The sequence below is a fragment of the Podarcis gaigeae genome (assembly GCF_964106915.1).
Source record: "Podarcis gaigeae genome assembly, chromosome: 15".
Taxonomy (NCBI): domain Eukaryota; kingdom Metazoa; phylum Chordata; class Lepidosauria; order Squamata; family Lacertidae; genus Podarcis; species Podarcis gaigeae.
This window is the reverse complement of record NC_139692.1, coordinates 21,697,534-21,710,538: the sequence shown is the minus strand read 5'-3', so window position 1 is coordinate 21,710,538 and position 13,005 is coordinate 21,697,534. Positions and strand designations below refer to the sequence as shown.

Below are 13,005 nucleotides of genomic sequence, written 5' to 3'. Positions count from 1 at the left end.
GCCTATGAGCCTCTTGACCCTTTCCTCCCTTCTCCACTGGGGCATGGCCTGCTCCTATGCGCAAATATACACACAAAAAGAGAGAGCATTTCAGTGCCCTGCTAGATCAGACCAAAGGGATGTCCAATCCGGGATCCTGTTCTTACAGTAGCAAACCAGATGCCTATGAGAAGCTCACAGGTAGAGTCTAAATGCAACAATGCTCTCCACCAGGTGTGATTCCATTCAACTGATATTCAGAGTCATGCCGTCTCTGAAAGTGGAAGCAAAGTATACCTATCATGACTAGAAGCTGTTCATGCTACTATTTGTCTAAGCCCAAGTGGGGCAATAAGTCTGGTTTCACAGTTTCTACCAGTTGTCTGTTTCCGTTCATGGATGTAGCCATACTGTTGTTGAGGCTATAGGCAGCCTGCATTTGGGGGCTGCCCAATTGACCTGTGACTGCCTGCCTCATCTCTAACCATGGGGGCACCTCTCCACACAGTTGCTTGTGTGAATAACCATCTGGGGGGGGCGAAGCTTTTCTTTTTAAAATGCCACTTGACATGCCCTTGCAGTTCACGGACCACAGTCTCTGTCCCCTCTCTGCTTGTCCCTGGTCTGGGATGTACAAACTGCCCTTCAGAACTCTTGGTAACTTATTAATGTTGGAGGCCAGGGGGGTGGGATTGCCTTCACTGAAGTTCATCAGATGTTTTCCTTACCTGAATAGGACTATCCAGATTTCATGATTAGGTAAAGCTCAATGGCATCTTAGGAGTTTACAGAAATTCCATCACTCAAGGAATGTCATCCGTCGTACAATTTCCCACCTTCATTTGAAATGGCAGAGTTGCTTCACTTTCAAGGCAGGGAATTCTGATCGCCATCTTGAAATTTCATTTTCAGTAACCTGGGTTGGAGAACCTGTGGCCCTCCAGTTGGTGTTGGACTCCCAACTCCCATTAGCCACCATGGCCAATAGTCAGAGCTGATGGGAGTTGTAGTCCAAGAATATCTGGAAAACGGCTAGCTCATCACCCCTTGTGGTAACTGCTCTGTGTTCATCAGATTCCCATGTGTCTGGCTTCTGAGCTCTCTGCCCAAGGAACCCCTGGGAAATGTGGTTCTGTGAGTGAAAGCTGAGATCTGGAGGAGCATCTTTATCCTTTCCACTGGAGCTGGCTCAGGAAGGGCCAAAGAATGAGAAATCACCCCACAATGATTTTCAACCAGGATGTGGCTGTCACTTTGGATCACAGGGATGTGTCACTAGGTCCCTGGCTGGCAGAAGAAGCCATGATGTGTCCTTCCGAGTGCCAGCTGGGGACCTGTCATTTCAGGTTGCCTTTGGGGGAAAGGAAAATAGATAGACATTGGCAGCGGTGGAGGGGGACTGTCTGGATAGATGGATTTGGCATCAAGGCTCCTTGTAGGATCTGCTCTAGAAGGGGAAGGTTATGGTACTTCCTTTGGTCTGGTCTGGCAGCCATCTTGCTCTTCCATTGCCCTTCCTTATCAGAGCAGCATTTGGCCTAAGCCCAAGGAGCTTCAGCTTCCAATACCATCTGTCAGGCTCAGAGATCCAGCGGAGACTACCTTGCTGCTTAGCGGATCAGTGCTGTGTATGTGTTTGAGATGCCCTTGGCTTTAGGTTTGTTTTCCCCCCTCACAGCAAATTTCAAGACAAATTTGAAGACGTGTCAGCAGAATTTCACTAGAAGCCAAAGAAAAGTGTTACTAAAATGAGTGGAATTCTAACAGTGGCACTGCACTTCCATTGCTGTCTATGGGAATGAACCCACAGAGAACATTAATGTGTATGTTTAGCTGAGCTGCATTGCGGACATCACCTTTTTGCCTTTCCTTGACACTTGGGGGCCATGTTGAGAGCTGAGCACTGGTGGTTATGTTCTACCTCCACTGTCTGAGGGAGAATGCTTCTGGTCTAGCAGACTGTTTTTATGTCCTTGTGAAATGCATTGCTCAAATCGCCTAAGAGTTGCTGCCAACATTCAGACTGTTCCTTGGTTAGATCAGCAAAGGAATCTGTAGGGAACCCAAAGAGTTTTGATAAGACACTCTTTCTTTTCTTTTTTATAACAATATTTTATTCTTTTTTCCATATAGAAATAATTTGTTACTCAACAGTTATATTCCAATTCAACAATTCCAATTTAACTTCCCGCTCACCCAGCATCGATGTTTATAACCCAAAATACCGACAATTGAGGTTTAAGGTTCTGTCTTATCTAATTCCATCCGCACATGTTTCTTAATATAGTCTCCTGCTTTCTTACACTTCAAACCCTGCTGTGGTCTTCACATATGGGGAAACAGCTTTTTAAATAGACTAGAAAGGGTTTCCAGGATTCTCAATGCTCAGAAATGGAAGGAGGAGAGAACACCTCAAGGGATGAATGATAAGACACCCTTTCTTGATGCCCTCAGAAAGAAAGCATTACCACATACCAGGGATCGTGACTTCCAGATGTTATTGGACTTCAATTACTACCAGCCCAAATCAGCAGAGCCATTGGTCACAAATGATGGGAGTTGTAGTCATTATGTTAATTAATCCCGTCACGGATTACTAGTCCAGCTGTCCTATGGGCATCACAATCCTCAACTGTCCTGGAGACCCTGTTGGGAGTCGAGGGCTGGTGAAGAAACAGTCTTTGCATTGGCCAAAGTTGGTATGAGATGAGTGGAGAAGCTGTGGCCCTCCAGATGTGGTCGAACTCCAGCTGTCTTCAGCCCAAACCAGCATGGCCAAAGGTGAGGGGCGAGGAAAGCAATAGTCCAACAGACCATTTCCCTGGAACTACTGTTTCTCATGGCTTTTTTCGAAAGGAATTTTGAGGTTCTTGCTCTGGAAAAGCACCTGAAGAATTTAGAGGAAAGTGAGTCTTGATAAGATGAATGAAAGATCTCGAGGCTTGGGGGGGGTGAGGGAAGAGGCCCCACAAATCCCTAGTATGTATAAATCTAGATTCCTAACAGCTGGTTCAACACAGCTAGCCAAGTGCAGAAAAGAGAACAAAGGCACACAGATTGGGCACTGAACTGGAAATGGGAGGGAGGGAGCGAGAGCCTGGCTGCAACGTGGCAAATGGCACTGCAGCAACAACCCAGAGGGAATTTCTGCCTTTCTTTTCCCAGGCCTGTCCCTCTCACAGCTGAGCAATGAGGGGATAAAACCATAACACAGAGCTCTCTCTTGCTCTGTTGGAGCTGCAGGGAGCCTGGAGCGGGTGCACTCCCAGTTTGGGTTTCCTTGGAACAAACGAGGAACAGGTGTGAGTCCAAAATTCCCACAGAGAGAGCAGGGCGGGAAGGGGGAGAGTTTCTCAAATTGCCCTTGCAGCTTAGAAACAGCATTGCCAGAGCTCCTCACAGCACAGTTCAGCTTTAGGCATAGCTATAAGGTTGTATGCAACCACATTTCACTCTGAGTAATCCCACTGCAGTGAATGAATCATAAGTTAGTCATGCCCATTGACCGCAATGGGCATGCTCATTGGATGCAACCCTATAAGGTAGCAGCCAACTAAAATCTATTCAGAGTAGGCCCATTGCAATGAAATTGATTTGTGGATTGAAATGAACAGAACCAAAAGTTGTACAGTGAAGGTGCCAGACTCGCCCCGGTGGGTAGGAAAATCCAGGATTTAAGGGCTACCTTAGAGAAGGTCATCTCCCAGGTAACCACCACCCCAAACTTCTGAGGAAGGTGGAACAACTAAAAGGGACCTCTCTGCTGATCACAGCACCCAGGAGATTCTCAATAAAAGGAGACAGTCTCACATATATTTGAGGCCTGTCCAAGATTTTTACAATCAAGTGGTGGTATACAAATGCTATTCAGTCAATCAATCAATCAATCAATCAGGCAAGGGGTATCAGGATTGACTTAGCTTGAGAGCAGCAGACTAAGCCATGCAAGTCTGACTTCGTGGCACACACAGCTCTGTTTTCCATTTCCTTGCCATCTCTGCCCAATCCCCATCATCAGCCATCTGAGGCATCTACTCCACTCTATCCAATGTTAGGGCTGGCCCTGCATTCTCAGTCAGGCTAGCGCAGGGGGCACCAACGTAGTGCCCAAAGGGGCCACTGTGCTTGCCAGTACCTCCTATGGCACCCATGAAGGGTCTGAGCAAAATCCCTCTCAGAAATCCATAGCACAATGAGATACCTTTTGCTCTTCCTGCTTAGTTCCTGTCCGCACCAGCTCAGCCTCTCGTACACTGCACATGTTCCCTGAAACATGCCCATATTCCATTGCAAGGACTGGACACCAACCCTCCTTCCCTTTCTGAACAAAGGAAAGGAACAAAAAGAAACTTCTCTTAGAATGAGAGTGGCGGTCCTGATGTAGCTGCCTTTTCACCTCCACTGGAGGTGTGGAATCTAATGGGGGCCATGCCTGCCCCATATTTTGCCCCTTCTGCTTTTTTTAGGTATGGCAGCCATTTTATGTTATGACACACACACACACACACCCCGCAGAGCAGCCATTTTGTGACTGGCACCTGCGACCCTTTTTCGAAATTCCAAATGGGCCCAGTGATCCAACATAATGGGCAGCCCCTGGGCTAGAGGCTGCTTTAACGGCTGCTCAGCATTCATCATGGCCTCTTGACTGCGTCTCTCTTGCCCTGAATAATACATTGAAACAGTTGAAAAATCCGGACATTTCTTTCCCAGCAGATATTCAAAGCTATGTCTTTAAGCCAACATTATATTGAAAGGACTCCTTTTAAAGACCAAATCACTGTCTCCACAGATTTTTCTTATCCTAAAGTTAAAATACAGTGGTACCTCAGGTTACAGACGTTTCAGGTTACAGGTGCTTCAGGTTACAGACTCCGCTAACCCAGAAATAGTACCTCAGGTTAAGAACTTTGCTTCAGGATGAGAACAGAAATCATGCGGCAGCAGCGGAAGGCCCCATTAGCTAAAGTGGTACCTCAGGTTAAGAACAGTTTCAGGTTAAGAATGGACCTCTGGAACGAATTAAGTACTTAACCCGAAGTACCATTGTACTATATAGCTGTTGTGTTAAGTATGGTACCCAACCTGAGAACCTTGTGCTTGAATTCATGTTCTATTTCCTTCCATCAAGCTTTCTTCTTTCAGTTGCCACTGCCCTCAGGGGCAAGCAAGCAGCTTGGCCAGTAGCCAGACAGCAACTGGCAAGGAGAGACGATGTCTGAGCTGGGAGCTATGTGTCTGTTTGTGGCCTTTCTTTTCTTTTCTTTTTTTAGCAAAGGCCCTCAGATTCACATGGGAAAAGGTGGCAGACCTTCATTTTGGGTGCCCTGAAACTTGAAATGTCATGGTGGCCTCCTCACAACCAGCCACAAGGTCTGGGTAACCACTGTGATCTTCTTCCGTGGGGTTGTTTACCACAAGAATTATGTGTGTACTACTAACTTTCAAACTTTGAAAGATATATGAAAAAATAAAATCAATCAATCAATTTGAGTAGTGCAACTCAAATTGGTTTTACTAGACCCATTTTTATTTTTATTTTAAGCAATGGGGACCAAAGATGCTTCTGGACATGACTAAACGACTAAACAACAACCCTATGTGAAATCACATAGAAATGTTTGGGGCCCTATAGCACCATCTGGTACTGCATGTTTATAACACATTTAAGACGCTCTTTTTTGACTAATGTAGCTGAGTCCCCGAACACAGAATATAAATCAGGCCTGGTTTACCACTGCCACTAGATGAGGACCTGGAGGCCTAAAGTGATAGAATGAGCCTGCCTTTGCCAAGCCAACCCGCTCCAGATGTAGTTGGACTCCAGGTCCCATCATCCGCAGCCAACAGGGCCAGTCATCAGGAATGATCGGAGTTGTAGTCTAACAACATCTAGAGGCAACTAGGTTGGGGGACGGCTACCTTTTAGTATTAGCCAGAGCTCACATGAAGCATATTCATGAACTAAAATCAATTGAAACACACTGCATTAAATTGGGGGGGTGATTTTGTTTTCTACTTTTTAATTACTGCAGATCATACCATTAACCCCTAAGTCATAGCATACACACACAGTCTTGTTCATCATATAAGAAGTAGTTTTAATTGGCTAGTTTTAAAATCAGACTAGTTTTAAAATCTTAAGGCAGAATCAAACAACAACAACAACAACAACTTATTTTTTTAAAGTTCATATGTACAGACTTTGAGAAGACAGGAGTGCCTGGTGTGCTCTGGTCCATGGGTCACGAAGAGTCAGACACGACTAAACGACTAAACAACAACAGACTTTGAACACACACACATGGCTAACATTTTTATGTAGGACATAATCCCTTGTATCCCTTCTTGATTACTGAGGCTTTTGGGGAAGTCACCGCTCTTGCTGCCCCCATCGCTTGGGACATCACTTGGCTCATCCTCCTTCCCAAGCTCAGCACTGGCAGCACTGGCAGGGCAAACAGGGATCAAATCAGAAGCCAGGATGGCTTTCGTAATTCTGGGACAGTCCCTGGAAAATCGTGACACTTGGAGGGTGTGTATGAGAACTGAAAGCTGTGAAATTTTGGACCGGACCCAAGTCTGCTCAACATAGGACCATATTTCCAACTGGTCTCCTATGTATAATGAAAATATTAGGGTTCTCCTTGCTTGGATAGGATGCAGGACCAGAGTTAGAGGATGCCCGGGGAACCCAAGTCCCTGATCTTATGTGCCAGACCTCTCACACCTCCTGCCTCTTCCCCTCCCTTTAAAAACAAAACAAAAACAAAGCTTAGCCCACAGGGTGACTGAGCCAGAACAGGAGGTGGAGCAAGAGTCTGCCTTAATTTTCCCAGAGGCATCTATCATCTATCTATCATCTATCTACAGTATCTATCTATCATCTATCTATCATCTATCATCTATCTATCATCTATCTATCATCTATCTATCTATCTATCTATCTATCATCTATCTATCATCTATCTATCATCATCTATAGATCTATCTATAATCTATATCTATCTATATCTATCTATCTATCTATCTATCTATCTATCTATCATCTATCTATCTATCATCTATCTATCTATCTATCTATCTATCATCTATCTATCTATCTATCTATCTATCTATCATCTATCTATCTATCTATCTATCTATCTATCTATCTATCATCTATCTATCATCTATCTATCTATCATCTATCTATCTATCTATCTATCATCTATCTATCTATCTCTATCATCTATCTATCATCTATCTATCATCTATCTATCTATCTATCTATCATCTAAGCATATGCACATTTACATCATGGGTGCATGCCTTTAAGAGCCCAGAGAAACCCTTGCCTGGATCTGTAAATCTATTCCTTTTCCATCTCACCCCAAAGATGTTTCTTGTGGTGGGTGGGCCAGTCAGTGTAGGGTTAATCCTTTTCTTTGCTTCTGGTCTGTGACAGAGCTGGCTGAGTGATCTGCTCCAGCTGCCCATCTTTTCTGTTTCCATTCCCCCCTTATCTCCACGTCCCTCTCCATCTCTCCTGACTGCTGCCAGCCTGTTTATCTGGCCGTTTTGGGAAAGAAAATTGCCAACTTCACACCTGTCAGCCTGAACTGATCACCCGTCACAGAGAGACTCCAGCCGGTCCTGACCTCGCAGGCTTTGTGCTTTCTGCAGGGAAATTGCTGCGGCTCCCCGAGGAGCAGGAAACATGCGCCATTTCCCATTTATGCGGGTTGATGTGCATGACCGTTTCGACATGGCAGGACGTGGCTTCAATCAGCCTTAAGCTGGCATTTCTGCATGTTAAAACCATTCGTCTCAGTGGTTCGCCACATGCTCCACTCATCAACTGGCCTACCATGAGCTGACCCATTTTTGCAAATTATTTTATTATTTAGCATTGCACACTGACTAGCAACATGAATACACAATGACACAAATGGCTCCATTCACACCGCTAGCCTGGCTCAGGAGGCAAAGGCACAAGGAGGTGGTCTGCATGCTGGTTTGACCCCCCCCCCCCGATGTCCCTGTGTACTCCAACCCCCAATCTTCCCATGTTGAATGCAAAGGTCTGAATGGGGACTTTGAAGCACACCTGGGAGGAGATGCTTAGAAGCTTTCATGCATTCAGCCCCCCCCCCCCAATAATACAGTCATGTAGAGACTTGATCTCCCATTATCAATGTCGTTGTGTCTTACTGGAAAGAACGCGGGTGGCGCTGTGGTCTAAACCACAGAGCCTCTTGGCTTGCCAATCGGAAGGTCAGTGGTTTGAATCCGCAAGACGGGGTGAGCTTCCATTGCTCTGTCCCAACTCCTGCCAACCTGGCAGTTTGAAAGCACACCAGTGCAAGTAGATAAATAGGTACCACTGTGACGGGAAGGTAAAAAGCGTTTCCATGCACTCTGGTTTCTGTCACAGTGTTCCGTTGCACCAGAAGCGGTTTAGTCATGCTGGCCACATGACCCAGAAAGATGCCTGTGGACAAACACTGGTTCCCTCAGCCTGAAAAGCAAGATGAGCGCTGCAACCCCATAGTTGCCTTTGATTGTACTTAACCGTCCAGGGGTCCTTTACCTTTACCCTTACTAGAAAGGAGACAGGCAAGGCAGCAGTGAGGCTGGCTACAATTCTCTTTTAAAAAAAAAAATTATTAACAGGCCAATCAAATCACATTAATTCCAAATCACATTAGTTCCAAATTATACAGCCAAATTTTTAGAATTTTATTGGGGGTACCCATACTTCGAGCTCCGAAAGGGATCCAAACATCACTCTTGTTGCTGCTTTAATTACACAGTTCTGTCCACTTCTGTCCAGATAGTCTCTTTGTTATTTTCCTCATCTTCTTGTTGTTGTTATCATATATTCCTTTCTTTGTGATCTCTGATGAGGCTGGCTACAATTCTCAGAGTGGTTTAGCAATCAATCCCCCTTCCCAGGAACTCTGGGAATTGTTGTTCTGCGAAGGGAAGGGGGCAGTCTCCTAACAACTCTCAGCACCCATAACAAACTACAGCTTCCAGAGTTCTGTGGTCAAAGCCAGGACTGTTTAAAGTGGCGTCACAGAGCTTTAAATTTAGGGGCTTCACCTTGTATTTCCAAATGATCGCTTAGGCTCAGAATCCGCTTGGAAACCAGCAACCTACCAGTGGGAAGGTGAAAATCATATATCAGTGCAGGAATATTCTGTATTAACCATGGTATAGCAGAACACAATGATCCAAAAGTTCTCTATTGGGATAGACCCACATTAAATGCCAGAGAAGAAGCTGGTGGTGGGAATATATGTCCCATCCAGCTGTTTGCAGCTGGACAATGCAAAGAAAAGAGAAGATTCCAAGGACCATTCGGGGAATTTAATCTCCACAGCTGTCCAAGGGCTTGAGTCACTGCCAATGCGGGGAAGCCGAGATGGAATTCCTCAGACTAGCATTGCAACTGAGTTCTGAGAAAAGAAATGATAAAGACTGGCGTCTTTTAGCTTATTACAGAGGAGGGGCCTATAATTAAATAGACATTAGTTTGTTAAATGGTCACTTCCTGGGGTTGCACTGCCATCCGATTAAGTTCTATCTTTTTTCCATTTGCATTAAGTGATACATGTTTAATTGTGTTATTAATATGCTGCAGCCGGGAAGCTTGCAGGGTTTCGTAATTGGCGTTTAACTGGATAGTTCCAGCGTATTAGTGGCTTTTTATTTTTTTTAATAGCACATGAGGAGTTCCCAATTGTCGTTGACTGATACATTTTTGGCAAGGGTCTGTCTTTGAAAATGTTACCTCAGCAGCAGAATAGACAGTGCTTCCCCATTTCTCCCCGTTCCACATTGAAGCATCACTCGTGCAGAGGAAATGTTTGTTTGCTCTTAGGGCAGTGCTTTTTTTTCTAAAAAAATATAAATGTTTAGGGGTACTCTCATTTTCCTACTCATATTGAAATACTGCCCCTCATTGAGGCCAGACTTGGATTCACAAAATGTTTAGGGGTATGCGTACACCTGTGTCCCCTCCCCCAGAAAAAAAGCACTGAGTCTGGGTGCCTCTCCAGCTCCTGGGATTCTCCAACTGCTTTTTTGGCATCCTTCACTGAGGTGGGGGGTGGGGGGGAGAGTAAAAGTCCTCTTTGCTCTCAGAGCCAGCCAAGGAGATCAAAACCTAGACCACGAGGGAGCATAAATTCTCTAAACTCTGCCATTGCTGGAACCTGGAACTGTGTCCTGTCCTGTTGACCAGGCAAGGTCAAAGTTTTGAGTTATCTTAAGAGGTCTTTCGACTTGAAATTGAAAATGGTGAAAGACAAATTTCCCTGCTCTAAGGAGAATTATGGGTAGGGATAGCAGCACTAACACTCATGTGAGAAAAACCGGGAAAAGGAGAACTGGCCATGAGTGAAGAGCCCCCTCTTTCTACTGGCCTGGTTTACTGCATCCAGACTGTAGCTCAGTGGCTGGGGCAATCCAGCCAGATGTATGGGCAGGGTATAAATAATAAAATTATTATTATTATTATATCTGCTTTGCACACAGAAGCTCTCAAGTTCAACCCGCAGATTCTCCAGGCGGCACACATCGCAAGTGTCCTGGAAAAATTGGGACATCCCATTTTTCCCTTGCTAGAGAACGGCAGCCATTTTGGCCACTGGGATCTGGCATTATTTCTCGCCGTGATTTCTCCCAAGGGGGGGGGGAGTGCTTTTTCAGGGCGAGATCACAGCACCAAATTGCACCAAATCACAGTGGCCAAAATGGATGCCAGTCTGTTGCAAGAGGAAAGAGAAGAACATGCCTGGGAAGATGGCGTCCTGATTTTTGCTTTCAGGGTGTTGGAGGGTATGAGATTAGGGTAGGGAAAGCCCCTTTCTGAATCCCCAGAAAGCTACTGGCGGTCAGTGTGGGTAATATAAGGCCTTTTCCATTGTTCCTCTGACAGTCAGAAATTTAAAGGGTTGGGGCTTTTCTTGACAGAGCGATGAGGCCATGAGGAAAAGGTCACTTGGTTAATTTCTGTATGGCAGGCAGCTGTTAAAAATGGAGGTGCAGAGCCAGAAAAAAATGGCAACCTTAGCAACAAGGTGTAGACTGCACCAGCTGTTCATGATATGTCCTTGGACACATGGCTTGCCAGACAGATGTCAAAGAAGCACCTATGGGTCGACAAGAAGAGCCTCTCCTTTTACCTCTTTGCCAAACAAAGCTGGACTAAGCATTTTACACCCAATTTAAGAGCGGATGAAGCAATTGGAGCTGTTTCACCAAGCCTGATTTTATTCCCCCCCCCCCTCGCTAGTACTCCAGATTAAATTTCTTCCAGGAGTGACTGAGTTAATCCTCCACTCCCGCTGTGATTTCTCAGCACCAAAATCCACTTTCTATTTTTCCTGCTTCTGCTTCTGCCTGCTACCTGGAATGCACTCAAAGAGAAATTGCAGCAAAGGGTCGCAGGGGGTCAAGCTGCATTCCACAAGAGATTATTTCCCCCCATATCCAGTGACTGTTTAATGGCTGATGGCTCCTCTGCCTCACCTGCAGGAGAAGGGAGGTGAAAGGGAGCCTGCTGTGATCAAAGATACCTTAGCACACTGATGGGCATTTGCACGGCAGGGTCACAATCTCGATCTGGAATTCCAGTCCGTATTTTATGGACCACCAACCCGGCAGAGGTGTTTTTAAAAAGGGGGGTGTCTGAAAGTGAAATGGATGTGTGTCTCTATCTCTCAGCCTTCATTCCCCTACATTAAATGGGGATAATATGCGCACTGCTTTCTTAGTTGCAGTGAGGGTGGTGCAGGGGAGAGGTGCACATTACAACATCAGCTATACATTCATACACACATACATTTTAAACAAACTTTTGAGTTTTAGTGCTTTTTTTTTCTTGGAGCGCATGGTTTCAGTTCAACATTCATTTTGTAGTGATGCAGTTTATATAGAGATATTAGCTGTTACATGTGTTTTTATTATTGTTATTGATTATTGGTTATATTGTAAACCGCCCTGTAATCTTTGGATGAAGAGCAGTGTATAAATCTAACTATAAAGAAACAAACAACTGCAAACTGCCCAGAGGACATGTTTGACTGCTTGGCATATAAATGCCCCTAATCAACAATGAAATAAACCCATTCCCCTTAGTAACCGTGGGCAAGTTCTGGGTGCCTGTAACCCAGGGGTAGCCAAATTTCCTCTTGCTGACAGGGATGGGGGGAAGGGTTCTGGGGTGGCTGAGCTGCTAGGAGAGAGTCCCAGGGGTGTCAACTTGAATAAAATATGGGGGGCAGGTATAATAGATCACATGGTATGGTACACACACACCATTTGAATGACAATGCTCATCAACAATATTTGAGGACTACAATTCCCATCATCCCTAGCTAACAGGACCAGTGGTCAAGGATGATGGGAATTGTAGTCCCAACCATCTGGAGGGCCGGAGTTTGCCTATGCCTGCCCTAGGAGTTGGCTCACATGGAGTCTCCCTTGGGCCATTCTGCCAATTATTTATGGGGTGGACAGGGAGGAACCTACATTTGCTGACTTCATCTGTGAACCCAGCGCTGATCTCATCTCTCTCCCATCCTTCATATTTGTCTCGAGAATCCACCTCTCCTGCATGCTCTTTGGCTTACTCCCCAAATCGTCAGTCCCAACAGTAACCAAGCTTTAAGTCAGCGGTGGGAACCTCAGGTCAGGAGCCAAAGGTGGACCTTCAAGTTGCATCCCCTGATCCTTGGGACTCTTCCCAACTGCACTCCCTCTCCCCAGGCCACAGCCCTGACTAGCCCTGCTTCATGCCCTCCTCATGGTGGTGGGCTGGACTGGAATGTGCACTTGCGTACTGATGATGCCTTTTGCTTTTCTGGATGAAGAACAGAGAAAGGGTATCCGAGTGTGCCGTAAAAGTAAAGGTAAAGGGACCCCTGACCATTAGGTCCAGTCGTGACCGACTCTGGGGTTGCGGCGCTCATCTCGCTTTATTGGCCGAGGGAGCCAGCGTACAGCTTGCAGGTCATGTGACCAGCATGACTAAGC

At 45.6% G+C, this 13,005-nt stretch overlaps 1 protein-coding gene across 5 annotated transcripts in view; it reads left to right on the top strand.

The window, feature by feature from the left end:
- NECTIN1 (nectin cell adhesion molecule 1) overlaps positions 1-13,005 on the top strand; it is a 196,260-nt gene that overhangs the window by 142,818 nt on the left and 40,437 nt on the right. The gene's annotated exons all lie outside the window — the stretch shown is intronic.